This window comes from Psammomys obesus, unplaced genomic scaffold (genome assembly GCF_907164565.1).
Source record: "Psammomys obesus unplaced genomic scaffold, mPsaObe1.curated_primary_1811, whole genome shotgun sequence".
Classification (NCBI taxonomy): domain Eukaryota; kingdom Metazoa; phylum Chordata; class Mammalia; order Rodentia; family Muridae; genus Psammomys; species Psammomys obesus.
Window position 1 is genome coordinate 13189443 of NW_026590699.1, and position 15126 is coordinate 13204568.

Genomic DNA, 15126 nt, shown 5'->3' on the forward strand with positions numbered 1-15126 from the left:
ATCTCCTCCTGGTCCCACCCTCCTTCCCTCTTCCTCCCCTATCTCACTCCCCTAGTTCACTGATAGGAGAAGTCATCCTCCCCTGCTCTCTGACTCTAGCCTATCAGGTTCCATCAGGACTACCTGGATCCTCTTGCTCTGTGGGATGTCTAGGTCATCCCACCAGGGAGAAGTGATCAAGGAGCAGGCAACCAAGTTCACATCAGAGACTGTTTCTTCTCCTTTTACTAGGGGACCAACATGGAGACTGTGCTGACTATGGGCTACATCTGAGCAGGAGATCTAGGTCCTCTCTATGAATGGCCTTTGATTGGTACATTAGCTTCTGCAATTCCCCCCAGGCCCAGGGGTTTTTTTTGTTTGTTTGTTTGTTTGTTTTAGTTTGGTTTGCTTGTCCATCTGTTTGTTTGTTTGTTTGTTTGTTTGTTTGTTTGGGTTTGTTGGCCTCCTTGTGGGGTCCCTGTCTCCTTCAGGTCCTTCTGTATCCCCCTCCTTCCATAAGACTCCCTGAGCTCTAACCAAAGTTTGGCTGTGAGTCTGTGCATCTGTTTCAATACCCTGTTGGGTGGAGTCTTTTAGAGGACATGTGTGGTAGGCTCCCATCCTGTTTCCTTTCTTCTACAGTTTCTGGTGTCTAGTCTGTTTTCACTTCTGAATGAGAATTAAACATCTTCCCTAGGGTCCTCCTTGTTGTTTAGCTTCTTTAGGACTGGAGATTTTATCATGTGTGTGTGTATATATATATAATGGCTAGTATTCACTTATAAGTGAGTATATACTATGCGTGTCTCTCTGCTTCTGGGTTACTTCACTTAGGATAATCTTTTCTAGTTCCATTTATTTGCCTGCAAATTTCATGATTTCTTTGTTTTTAATTGCTGAGTAATATTCTGTTATGTAAATGTACCATATTTTTTGTATCATTCTTTAGTTGAGGGACATATAGCTTGTTTCTAGATTCTGGCTATTATGAATAAAGCAGCTATGAACATCGTTAAACAAATGTCCTTGTTGTATGGTTGACCATCTTTCGAGTATATGCCCAGTGGTATAGCTGGGTCTTGAGGTATGGCTATTCCCAGTTTTCTGAGAAAGCACCATATTGATTTCCAAAATGGTTGTACAAGTTTGCATTCCCATCAGCAAAGGAAGAGGGTTCCCCTTCCTCCACATCCTCTCCAGTATGTGTTGTCACTTGAATTTTTTTTATCTTAGCCATTCTGATGGGTGTGAGAGGGAATATCAGAATCATTTTGATTTGCATTCCCCTGATGAGTAAGGATGTCTAGCATTTCTTTAAGTGTTTCTCCATCATTCAGTATTCCTCTGTTGAGAATTCTCTGCTTAGCACTGTGTATCATTTGTTAATTGGATTATTTGGTTTGTTGGTGTTTAATTTCTTAAAGTCTTTATATATTCTGGATATTAGCCCTTTGTCATATGTAGAGTTGGTGAAGATATTTTCCCAATCTGTTACCATCTGAAGAGCGCCAAAAGATCTCTGGTCCAGAAGGGACTCTCCATCAGAGTTGAGAGCTGGACTTCTGTTATTTATAATTGTCTTTGGTCCAGCATGGGATCTTTGTTCTTCTGACTGGCATAACCTGTACTTCATCTAAGGATATCTACCTATGTAGGGAAAGGGGCATGGAAGTGGGGTGGGAGCTTAGGGTTGTCAACAGCTTGGGTCTTTCCATTTAGAAATGAGGGTGTAGGTGGTTTCAGATAGCTTCTGCCTGTTCTGGCTGGTCTAGTATGGCCTGTACTTCAGTAGAGGATGCCCTTACATTTTATATCTTATTATTTATTTGATGACTACAAGAACTTTCAAGGTTCACACACTCTAGTCTTGTGGAAGGTTACAAAGTAAACCTTATTTTTAAATTTTATCTATCTGTCTGTCTATCTATCTATCTATCTATCTATCTATCTATCTATCTATCCATTCATTCACTCTACAACCTTATTCTTGCCCCCCCCTTCTCTCCTCCAGCCCACCCATTCTCCCCTCTCATTCTTCTCAGAAAGGTCCTCCATGGGTACCAATATGCTCTGGCACATTAAGTAGCCGCAAACCTAGGCCCATCCTCTACCACTGAAGCCAGACAAGGCATCCTGGTTAGAGGAAAAGAATCCAAAGGTTGGTATTAGAGTCATAGAGGGCCCCTGCTCCAGTTGTTGGGAGGATCCGCATGAAGACTAAGCTGCACATTTGCTACATATGTGCAGAGGCCTAGATGAGTCCATGCATATTCCTTGGTTGGTGGTTCAGTTTTTGTGAGCCCCTTAGGTTCCAGGCCATTGACTCTGTAGTTCTTTTTTTTAGAGTCTTTGACCCCTCTGGCTCTTCCGATTGTTCCCAAACTCTTTAATATTTAATTTGTTTTAAATTTATATATTCACTTTACACCCGAATTGGAGCCCTTCTCTCCTTCCAGTCCCACCCTCCCACCCTTTTCCACCTATCCTCCTCCCGTTCTCTTCAGAAAAAGGGAGCCCCCAACTCCCCAAATTGCTCAATGCCCCATCTTCCCAAACAAGCCTCCCTCCAGCCCCCTGCAGATCAAGCTGCATCAGGACTGAGCTCATCTTCATCCACTGAGGCCGGGCAAGGCAACCCCTTAGGGGGGAGTATTCAAAAGCAAGCAACAGAGTTTTTTTTTTTTTTAGACAGCAGCTGTTCAACTTACTAAGGAACTCACATGATGATCAAACTGCCCATCAATTACAGATGTTTAGAGGGACTAATTCCAGTCCATGCATGCTCTTTAGTTGGTGCTTCCCTCTTTGAAAGTCCTCAAGGGCCTAGGTTAGCTGACTCTGTTGGTCTTCTTGTGGTATTATTGTCCTCCCAGGGTCCTTCTATCCCTCCCTCCCACTCTTCCACAGGACTCCCTGAACTCCACTTAATGCTTAGCTGTGATTCAATCAGCTTCTGGGTGGGGCCTCTTAGAAGAATGTTTAACCAATGCCTGGCTCAGCCTGAGACCCACCTCATGGGAAAGAGTAAACCCCTGACATCATTAATGGTACTCTGCTATGTTTACAGACAAGGAACCAAGCATAACCCCTAACACTTCTATAGGACTCCCCAAGCTCTGTCTAATGTTTGGTTGTTGTCAGTCTCTATATCTCTTTCCATCAGCTGCTGGGTGAAGCTTCTCAGAGGAGTGCTGATAGGCTCCTGTCTATAAGCATAGCAGGGTAACGTTAAAAGTGTCAGGGATTGGTTCTCTCCCATGGGACCTCAGGGTTCTGGCATGGGTATTAGGTTCATTTAGGACTTTATAGGTATAGGGTAGGCTCTAAAATCTGTACACCTAAAGAAGCTAAGCAAGAAAGAGGACCCTGGGTAAGATGATCAATCCTCACTCAGAAAGGCAAATGGGACAAACATCAGAAGAGGGAGAAAACAGGAAACAGGACAGGAGCCTACCACTGAGGGCCTCTGAAAGACTCTACCCAGCAGGGTATCAAAGCAGATGCTGAGACTCATAGCCAAACTTTGGACAGAATGCAGGGAAACAAGACACACTAAATCTGTTAGAAGAAAAAGTAAGGAAAAGCCTTGAACACTTTGGCACAGGAGAAAAATTCCTGAACAAAACTCAGGAACTCAAGCTCTAAGATCAACAATAAATAAATGGGACCTCATGAAACTGAAAACTTTCCGTAAAGCAAAGGACACTGTCTTCAGAACACAATGACATCTTACCTTCTTCTCAGCACCTCATGGAACCTTCTCCAAAATAGACCATATAGTTGGTCACAAAGCAAGCCTCAACAGATACAAGAAGACTGAAATAATCCCTTGTATCCTGTCTGATCACCATGGAATAAAGCTGGACTTCAATAACAACAGAAATAGCAAAAAGCCTACACACACATGGAAACTGAACAACTTGTTACTAAATGACAGCTGGGTCAGGGAAGAAATAAAGAAAGAAATTAAAGACTTTCTAGAACTCAATGAAAATGAAGACACAACATACCCTAACTTGTGGGACACAATGAAAGCAGTGCTAAGAAGAAAGTTCATAGCACTAAGTGCCTTCAAGAAGAAATTCGAGACAGCTCATTCAAGCAACTTAATGGCCCACTTAAAAACCCTAGAAAAAGAAGAAGCAGACACACCAAAAAGGAGTAGACGGCTGGAAATAATCAAACTCAGGGCGGAAATCAATCAATTAGAAACAAATAAAACAATTCAAAGAATCAATGAAACCAAGAACTGGTTCTTAGAGAAAATCAACAAGATCGACAAGCTCTTAGCTAAGCTAACTAAAAGGCAGAGAGATACCACCCAAATCAACAAAATCAAAAATGAAAAGGGGGACATAACTACAGACACTGAGGAAATCCAAACAATCATTAGGACTTACTTCAAAAGTTTATATGCCACAAAATTTGAAAATCTAAATGAAATGGACAATTTTCTTGATCAATTTAACTCACTAAAGCTGAATCAGGACCAGGTAAATCAATTAAATAGTCCTATAACCCCCAAAGAAATAGAAGCAGTCATCAAGTCTCCCATCCAAAAAAAGCCCAGGACCAGATGGCTTCAGCGCAGAATTCTACCAGACCTTCAAAGAAGAGCTAACTCCAATTCTCTTCAAACTATTCCACAAAATAGAAACAGAAGGAACATTACCAAACTCATTCTATGAAGCCACAATCACCTTGGTACCTAAACCTCATAAAGACTCAACAAAGAAAGAGAATTTCAGGCCAATCTCCCTTATGAACATTGATGCAAAAATACTTAACAAAATACTTGCAAACTGAATCCAAGAACACATAAAAGATATTATCCAATATGACCAAGTAGGCTTCATCCCAGGTATGCAGGGGTGGTTCAATATACGGAAATCCATCAATGTGATCCACCATATTAACAAACTGAAAGAAAAAAAACCACATGATAATCTCCCTAGATGGTGAAAAAGCATTTGACAAAATCCAACATCCATTCATGTTTAAAGTATTGGAGAGATCAGGGATACAAGGCACATATCTAAACATAGTAAAGGCGATATACAGCAAGCCTATAACCAACATCAAACTGAACGGAGAGAAACTTAAAGCAATCCCACTGAAATCAGGGACAAGACAAGGCTGCCCACTCTCCCCATATCTCTTCAACATAGTGCTGGAAGTCCTTGCTAGAGCAATAAGACAGTCGAAGGAGATCAAAGGGATACAGATGGGAAAGGAAAAAGTCAAATTATCACTATTTGCAGATGATATGATAGTATATATGAGTGACCCCAAAAACTCTACCAGGAAACTCCTACAGCTGATAAACACCTTCAGCAAAGTCGCCGTATACAAAATTAACTCAAAAAAATCAGTAGCACTCCTGTATACAAAAGACAAAAGGGCTGAGAAAGAAATTAGAGAAACAACACCCTTCACAATAGCCACAAATGACATAAAGTACCTGGTGTAACCCTCACCAAGCAAGTCAAAGACTTGTATGAAAAAAATTTCAAGTCTCTGAAGAAAGAATTAGAGGAAGATATGAGAAGATGGAAAGATCTCCCATGCTCATGGCTTGGCAGGATTAACATAGTAAAAATGGCCATCTTACCAAAAGCAATCTACAGATTTAATGCAATTCCCATCAAATTGCCAACACAATTCTTTACAGACCTGGAAAGAAAAATTCTCAACTTTGTATGGAATAACAAGAAACCGAGAATTTCTAAAATAATCCTCTACAATAAAAGATCTTCTGGAGGTATCTCCATCCCTGATCTCAAGCTGTACTATAGAGCAACAGTTATAAAAACTACATGGTACTGGCATAGAAACAGAATGGTGAATCAATGGAATCGAACAGAAGACCCAGAAATAAACCCACACACTTACGGACACCTGATTTTTGACAAAGATGCCAAAATCATACAATGGAAAAAAGATAGCATCTTCAACAAATGGTGCTGGTCCAACTGGATGTCTACATGTAGAAAAATGAAAATAGATCCATACTTATCACCCTGCACAAAACTGAAGTCCAAGTGGATCAAAGATCTCAACTTAAAACCAGACACATTAAATCGGCTAGAAAAAAAGTGGGGAATACCCTAGAACTCATTGGTACAGGAGAAAACTTCCTGAACAGAACACCAACAGCACAGGCTCTAAGAGCAACAATCAATAAATGGGACCTCATGAAATTGAAAAGCTTCTGTAAAGCAAAGGACACCATCATCAAAACAAAGCGACTGCCTACAGATTGGGAAAGAATCATCACCAACCCTTTATCTGACAGAGGACTCATACCTAATATATATAAAGAACTAAACAAGCTAAAAAGCAATAAACCAAGTAATCCACTTAAAAAATGGGGAACAGAGCTAAAGAGAGAATTCTCTGCAGAGGAATATCGAATGGCAGAGAAGCACTTAAAGAAATGCTCAACCTCATTAGCCATTAAGGAAACGCAAATCAAAACAACCCTGAGATTTCACCTTAAACCCATCAGAATGGCCAAGATGAAAAACTCACGGGACAACACATGCTGGAGAGGTTGTGGAGAAAGGGGAACCCTTCTCCACTGCTGGTGGGAATGTAAACTGGTACAACCACTCTGGAAATCAATCTGGCGCTTTCTCAGACAACTAGGAATAGCGCTTCCTCAAGATCCAGCCATACCACTCCTAGGCATATACCCAAAAGAGGCGCAAGTACACAAAAAGGACATTTGCTCAACCATGTTTGTAGCAGCTTTATTTGTAATAGCCAGAAGCTGGAAACAACCCAGATGCCCCTCAACTGAAGAATGGATACAGAAACTGTGGTACATCTATACAATGGAGTATTACTCAGCAATGAAAAATAAGGAAATCATGAAATTTGCAGGTAAATGGTGGGACCTGGAAAGGATCATCCTGAGTGAGTTGTCCCAGAAGCAAAAAGACATGCATGGTATATACTCACTCATATAAACATACAATATAAATTAACCCACTAAAATCTGTACATCTAAACAAACTAAGCAAAAGAGAGGACCCTAACTAAAATGTTCAATCCCCATCCCAAAAGGCAAAGAGGATGGACATCAGAAGAAAAAGAAAATAGGAAACAACCTCGGAACCTGCTACAGAGGGCCTCTGAAAGCCAGAAGAAAACAGGAAACAACCTTGAAACCTGCCACAGAGGGCCTCTGAAAGCTTCTGCAGTATTGACTGTCAAAGCAGATGCTGAGCCTGATGGCCAACTGATGGGCAGAGTGAATGGAATTTTATGTAAGAAGTGGGAAATAGTAAGAGTTGGAGGGGACAGGAACTCCACAAGGAGAGCAACAGAACAAGATAATTTGAACACAGGGAACTTCCCAGAAAATCATACTCCAACCAAGGACTATTCGTGGAGATGACCTGGAACCCCTGCACAGGTGTAGCCCATGGCAGTTCAGTGTCCAAGTGGTTTACATAGTAATGGGAAGAGGGACTGCCTCTGACATAATCTGATTGGCCTGCTAGTTGATCACTTCCCCCTGAGGGGGGAGCAGCCTTACCAGGCCACAGTAGAGGACAATGCAGCCACTTTTGATGAGAACTGATAGACTAAGATCAGAAAGAAGAGGAGAATCTCCCCTATCAGTGGACTTGGGGAGTGACATGCATGCAGAAAGGGGAGGGAGGGTGGGATCGGGAGGGGAGGAGGGCTTATGGGGGGATACAAAATGAATAAATTGTAATTAATAAAAAAGGAAAAAAATAGTAACAAAAACTACATGGTATTGGCATAGAAACAGAATGGTGGATCAATGGAACACAATAGAAGACCCTGAAATAGATCCACACACCTATGGATACTTAATTTTTAAAAAAGAAGCCAAAACCATGCAATGGAAAAAAAAAAAAGATATCATCTTCAACAAATGGTGCTGGTCTAACTGGATGTCAACATGCAGGAAAAAAAAAAGCCAAAACTATACAATGGAAAAAGATAGCATCTTCAACAAATGGTGCTGGTCTAACTGTATGTCCATATGCAGAAAAATACAAATAGATCCATATTCATCACCCTGCATAAAACTTAAGTCCAAGTGGATCAAAGACCTCAACATAAAACCAGACACACTAAATTGGTTAGAAGAAAAAGTGGGGAAGAACCTAGAAATCATTGGCACAGGAGACAACTTCCTGAACAGAACACCAACAGCACAGGCTCTAAGAGCAACAATCAACAAATGGGACCTCATAAAACTGAAAACTTCTATAAAGCAAAGGACACTGTCATCAGAACAAAATGACAGCCTATAGACTGGGAAAGGATCTTCACCAACCTTATCTTTGTTTTTAAAAATACCATTGATTGTGAACATCCTGGTATACTAGTGTATAGCTGTATATATGCAATGGTCAAGGCTCAAATCCCCTTGGAGATGCAGTGAGCCATGAGGTATCTCCCAGATGGCAGTGGTGGCACATGTCTTTAATACCAGCACTCAGGAGGCAGAGATCCTCCTCAGGTGGATCTCTGTGAGTTCAAGGCCAGCCTGATTTACATACCAAGTTCCAGGACAGCCATGGATACACAGAGAAACTCAAAACAAAACAAAAAAATTAAAAAATAAACAAACAAAGAAAGAAGAAATAAACTACCTGTAATAAATAAACTTACAATAAATGAGTAAACAAAGAAATTTTCCAGTATATGATGGGCAGGGCATGGCCTAGTAGGAAGGACTTAAGAGCAAACAAAATAAGGGACCCAGTAAGTGGCTGGGAACTTCTTAAACAGGATCACTGGGAAAGGCTTGTCTGCCCAGTTATATTTAAAGAAGATTTAAATAGAGGACATTAATGCCCTAGGATCAAATAGAAAAGTATTCCAGCAAAGCAGTTGCCTGTATAGAACCCTGAGGGAAGATGTGAGCTCATTTTATTCATGAGCAGCAACAACACAGCACAGCTGGTGACCGGGTGGTCAGGGTTACACTGCATGGGCTTGTAAAACAGTGTTTGGATTTTATTCTGCATATACTAGAATCACACTGAAGCATTTGAATGGAGACAAACACTGCTTAAACATATTATGTGTTCAGCAGCTTTAGATTCCTCTTAAAAATTGTCTGGGGCTATCAATTTACAAAAAGAAAGGTGATTATTGTTTGCTTGTTTCTTTGTTAAGTTCAGAGATATAGAGATTTAAATCCATGGTGTGTAGACCCCATTTCTTCTGAATCAGTGAAAAGGCAGAACATTCTGGTGGAGAAGAGTGAAAGAATAAAGAGTGCCATTTCTCTAGATTATAGAATCTGGGTTATAGAATCTATCTCTCTCTCTCTCTCTCTCTCTCTCTCTCTCTCTGTGTGTGTGTGTGTGTGTGTGTGTGTGTGTGTGTGTGTGTGTGTGTCTTCTCTTTTAAAAGTCAATCCAGGTTGTTTCCTGTTTTCTTCTTCTGGCTTTCAGAGGCCCTCTGTAGCAGGTTCCTAGGTTATTTCCTGTTTTCTTCTTCTTCTGATGTCCATCCTCTTTGCCTTTCAGGATGGGGATTGAGCATTTTAGCTAGGGTCCTCTCTCTTGCTTAGTTTCTTTAGATGTACAGATTTTAATGGAAACAACCTAGGAACCTGCCACAGAGGGCCTCTGAAAGGCTCTGCCCTGTAGACTATCAAAGCAGATGCTGAGCCTGATGGCCAACTGTTGGACAGAGTGAATGGAATTTTATGTAAGAAGTGGGAAATAGTAAGAGCTAGAGAGGACAGGAACTCCACAAGGAGAGCAACAAAACAAGAAAATTTGAACACAGGAAACTTCCCAGAGACTCATACTCCAACCAAGGACTATTCATGGAGATAACCTAGAACCCCTGCACAGATGTAGCCCATGGCAGTTCAGTGTTCAAGTGGGTTACATAGTAATAGGAAGAGGGACTGCCTCTGACATAATCTGATTGGCCTGCTCTTTGATCACCTCCCCCTGAGGGGGGAGCAGCCTTACCAGGACACAGAAGATGACAATGCAGCCACTTCTGAGGAGAACTGATAGACTAAGATCAGAAAGAAGGAGAGGAGGACCTTCCCTATCAGTGGACTTGGGGAGGGGCATGCATGCAGAAAGGGGAGGGTAGGTGAGATCGGGAGGGGAGGAAGGAGGGGCTTATGGGGGGGATACAAAATGAATAAAGTGTAATTAATAAAAAATAAAAAAGACACACTGAAAAAAAATTAAAAAAAAAACAAAACTTCCCTAACATATAACCACCAAAACTTAACTGAAAATAACACACGTGATGAATCAGAGGTGTGTCTGGCAGGACTCGCCCAGGCTGCATCATGGGACTTGTTTTGGACTTGCGATGTCTTCAGCATGCTTGTGCAGCCTTGTTCCTGAGCACAGAACATGTACCTTTTGTATTGCACATGTCAATACATCAAGCAACACCGACAAATGCTTGCCTGCAACATCTCGGAATAGCTTAGACACTATTACATATTTTGATTACAGTGTCTTTTTTTTATTGTACAGAGTCTTCTGGTCTGACACAAATGTAATAGTTTAGCTATTGAAAGTAAAAATGGTATTTCTGTGCCATCATTTCTTAAAGGGTAAGCATCATAATAGGATATGTTTGGGTAATGTTGTGCTACAATGTTAATTTTTTTAAAATTGCTGGTTGGGTTTTAGGCTCAGGTTTCATTAAATAAAAAAAGGATTCATTGAAAAAAAAAGTCAATACAGCTTTGTAGGTCAATCATTTGGCTAATGGGCTGCTTCATAAATGTGTGTCTACCTTAAAACATGCCAAAAAGACAAAAGAAATAACCAACATATTAATTAAATTACTTTCCCATCCTAGAATTCTTTCCCTTTAGGATAGTCCCTCCAAACTAAGATGTTATTTTGTGTCTGTCCACCTGTCTGAATACTAAGAAAAGCAGAAATTATTTTCTTATGTTTTATATCTTTTTCTTATGGGTGCTGGCCAGAGAATAAGTAAGAATAAGTATGCTAGTAGTTTGGGCATTTTCACCTGTTCTCTAAAGCTCTCATCATCACCATGTGGCTGCTTGTCCAGCTGACATTTTTGCTAGTTTAACTTAAAAGGCATGGCTTTTCCCTTCTCTTCTCTATTCTCCTAATTTGTACAACTGCCAAGATTTACAGTTCCCTTGGTTTTGTGGGCTCTCTCTCTTCTCCATCTCTTGATTTCTTTCACTCAATATTAGATATATGGCTATAGTTCATTCTTCCTAAATGGTGTAAAAAAAATCTATTGTGTTCACAAAAGTCGTTCTTCTGCATAGGACTTTGAATGCTTTCCATTATGGAGAAATTCTCAGTGGGGCTAATGTGGAGGATATATAGTTCATGACTTCAGAAAGCACCATTTAAAAATTTTCTTCAGATCAATACCTTGGTACATGATAGCTGGGCTATAGAATCTGTGTACACGTATATTTCTGAAGCCTTTTGGTAAGGCTTCACAGTTATTAAGACCTGAACATTTGCATAGAACTTTCCAAAGGAAGTGTACAGTAACAAGTCCTGCTTCTAAACCTGCCACCTTGCCCTTTATTATGTCCTAACCCTTTAATCCCGCTTGCTTTTTCTATTTCTGCTGCCTTTCACTCCAAACTATTTTGTCATCAGCCACTCATTTCTGGGATATGTTTTATTTAAAAAAATGGTTAATGGAGGTCTCAAATAACTGTAGTTCTGGTAATTTTATGCTTTGTTCAGCATCAATACCCAGAAGATGGAGTAAAATATTTCGGCCACAGGAAAGTATTTGACAGATTCACTCACAGCCGAAATGGCCATGCATCTGAACAGAGAAATTCTTGGTGGAACACAGCAGAAAATAGAGGTTGTACCTTTTATCATGTGAACTTTAGGGCAGACACATTAGCAAGCTATTAACCAGGTCCTATCAACTGACACTTGGGAAGAAAGCCAACAGGTAGCCTTAAGTGTCAAGTTAAATAAAGCATAACCTCCATGTCCCTATCCCAGGATGCCAGGGCAGTGAGATGCTGCTTTCTTTCCTAGGTGTGTGTATGGCAGGGAGAGCTGCATATATGTCTCTGTACTACATCCGGAGTGCCCACAGAGGCCAGAAGAGGGCCTCAGACCCCTTGGAACAGGAATCGCAGACAGCTGTGAGCTGCCACCTGGGTGCTGGAAATTGAACTCAGATCCTCTGGAAGAGCAGCCAGGGCTTTCAACTGCTGAGCCAATGTTTCAGTGTCCCCAGGTGCTGCTTTTTTTAGAATCACTGGAAACTGAGCTTCATGTGAGGAAACTGAGAGCCATGGCAATGAAAAACTCAGCTTCAATATGCCACCCTCCCCTGACAAGTGTGTACTTGGCCCTCCATTCTGTACATAAGCAGTTATTTCTATGTATTTAAACATTTGCAAAGCTTTGGAACTGAATGTCTTTAAAGTTAAGGATACTCAATAATTGTGAATCATTCTAACATTTGAATATATGACCTCCCCAGCCTAATGTGAAAATTTATGTAAAAACAATATGACATGTTATGCATTGACACATTTTTTTAAGCCATACCTGTAGCACTCTGTCTAGTCAAATAGACTGCTCATTTGCAAGTTGTCTACATGCAAAGCATGCTATCCCTGGAAAGATCAAGATCCCCCCATCAAGTCATCTCAAATTGAGTAACAGCTTTGTTCTGGTCCTGCTTTCTGCATCCTTTACTTTCTCTTCTCTGCTTCTAACACTGTGGCCAAAAATGTCAATGGGAAGAGTCCTCCAAAAACTAGGAATAGCACTCCCTTATGCTCCAGGTGGTCATTCCTGGGTGGGTTACTTAGAGGACTCTAAGTTAACATACCACAGAGGCACTTTCATATCCATGGTTATTGTAGCATTACCCACAATACCCCAGTTATGGGATCAGCCTAGGTGTCTATCAGCAGAGAAATGGGTAAAGAAACTGTAGTATAATTATGCATTGGAACTTTATTCAGCCAGAAAAGGGAATAAAATTCTGACATATTTTGTCAGAAATGGAACTAGAGATGATGATATTAAACAAAATAATCCAGATTCAGAAAGAAAAACATCACATATTTTTCTTATTGCAGATCTATAGTCTATATAGATACATAAAATCATTAAATTATTTATTTATATGACAGAAAAACAGAAGCAAGATTGGGAAATTTTGAGGAACAGATGGGGGTGGCAGTAAAGTTCTTAATATACTTAAAAGAAAATGTTTTTATGAAATCATAGGCAACAAATATGCACTAATTAAAAATATTTTGACAAATGTGTAGCCATCAAAAAATCATAATTAGTTTCTTTCTTATTAATTTGTTTTATTAATTACAATTTATTCACTTAGTATCCCAGCTATAGCCCCCTCCCTTGACCCCTCCCAATCCCACCTTGACTCTTTTTTCCTCTCCCTTCCCCCTCCGCCAGTCCTCTAATAGGGGTGGTCCTCCTTCCCTTCCATCTGACCCTAGACTATCAGGTCTCATCACGACTGACTGCATTGTCTTCCTCTGTGGCCTGGTAAGGCTGCTTCCCTCTCAGGGGGAAGTGATGAAAGAGCCAGCCACTGAGGTCATGTCAGAGACAGCCTCTGTTCCCCTTGCTAGGGAACCCACTTGGACACTGAGCTGCCATGGGCTACATCTGTGCAGGGGTTCCAGATTATCTCCAGGTCCTTGTCTGGAGTATCAGTCTCAGAAAAGAACCCTGTGCCCAGGTTTTTCTGGTTCTGTTGCTCTTCTTGTAGAGCATCTGTCTCCTCCAGGTCTTTCTATCTTCCCCTTCTTTCATAAGATTCCCTGCACTCTGCCCAAAGTTTGGCTATGAGTCTCAGCATCTGCTGACTGTTATTACATGGCCATTAAGCTAAATAAACACATTTATATGAAAAAAAGAAGAAGAAAGATGAGGAGAGGATTGATTGCAGATGACCAGCCGCCCCACAAGCTCAGTCCCAACCATAAAGTTTGCTGCCCTGACCAGCCCTGGCATTCAAAGGAGGGAGTCTGAAAGTTAGGTGCATTGACCTAATAGTGAAGCCTTTCAACTTAGGAGAAATTTACAAACCAAAATATTTTCAGCCTAGGGCTCAAATTTCCCTTGGCAGACAAGACCTGATGAAATAAGTAGGCTATATGGAGTCAGGTTCTAGGTTACCTTTCTTACTTTTACTTAAGTTGAAAAGTTAGGTAAAGCTGGGCAGAGAGAGAGGAAAAAAACAAACAAACAAAAAAAAAAACTAGTGCTGACAGGTACATAGAGGCAGCAGCAGGAGGAGCACCTGACCCACGTGACTTGTGGCTATCTCACACCAGGTGAGGAAATGAACCAGAGGTCAGTCCCTGGGAGATGCTTGCCATGGTACAACCATGTCTTTCTGAGAAACTTGGCTAATTATTTAGCCACAAGGTGGGGCATAGTGGGAGAACAGAAAGGATCATCCAGAACCTATCCTCTAGCCAACTGAACTCAGTCTAGGCAGTCTGGGGCTGGATTTGGCAGAGACAATTTTAACCCACCCACAGAAGAAAGGACAGGCAGAGCAATATAAAAGATAGAGGACAATTCTGGGACAGACATTATAACAACAAGGAGAATTAATCAGTTTCTAATAAAGGAAAAGTCCCTGAGCATGACATTAACTCAAGTGTAAACTAAAGAGACAGTGTCCCCAGATGCCCAGCTGCTTGACTCTGGGACTGTTTTTCTTCTGCCTGGTGGCCCATTGATGATAAGAAGGTCATCCTTCCCATGTAGAGTTGTTCTTCACAGGCAGCTCCTAAGTGTGAGAGTTACCATCCTGGTACAACTGGTGACACAGTCAAAGCCCTGGCCAATCTCAGAGGGTGCCCTGTTCAGCATCATTTCCATTAACTGTGAGCTCCATAGAAAACAAAAACCTGCCCAGAGTCAGAACCTGCATTTTAGCAAGGCCTCCTGAGGATCTTGAGCACACTGCACTCTAAGGAGTTATTCTGAGTTGTTCATTTGTTTGATTTACTTAGTGTGTTTGTTTTCTCATTCTGCAGGGTGGTCATCCCCATGCTTCATTCTCTTCAGAGTTCTGAGACTACAGACATGAGCTAGAATCCAACCTATTCTAGTGTTAGGCTTTAAACACCTGAGAACTGGATCATCT